Below are 242 nucleotides of genomic sequence, written 5' to 3'. Positions count from 1 at the left end.
CAGGACCCCCCCCCCAGACAAGACCACGCCCACAGGCCTAGACCCCGCCTTCTCGTTGCCCTCGCCCAGCCCCCGACCGCCCTCCGCGGTCCTCCACCAGCTCAAACTCCGCCCCACGCCTTTGCCCCACCCAGAGTCCACTCCCTTCGGGCCCCGCCCTCTTCCAAGCCTCTAAGCTCCGCCCCTGCTAGAGTCCTGGTGAGCTTCCCAGCAGCGTTTCGGCTACTGCTATTCGCTCCCGG

Source organism: Chrysochloris asiatica, unplaced genomic scaffold (assembly GCF_000296735.1).
Source record: "Chrysochloris asiatica unplaced genomic scaffold, ChrAsi1.0 scaffold00132, whole genome shotgun sequence".
NCBI lineage: Eukaryota > Metazoa > Chordata > Mammalia > Afrosoricida > Chrysochloridae > Chrysochloris > Chrysochloris asiatica.
This window is presented reverse-complemented; position numbering follows the sequence as displayed.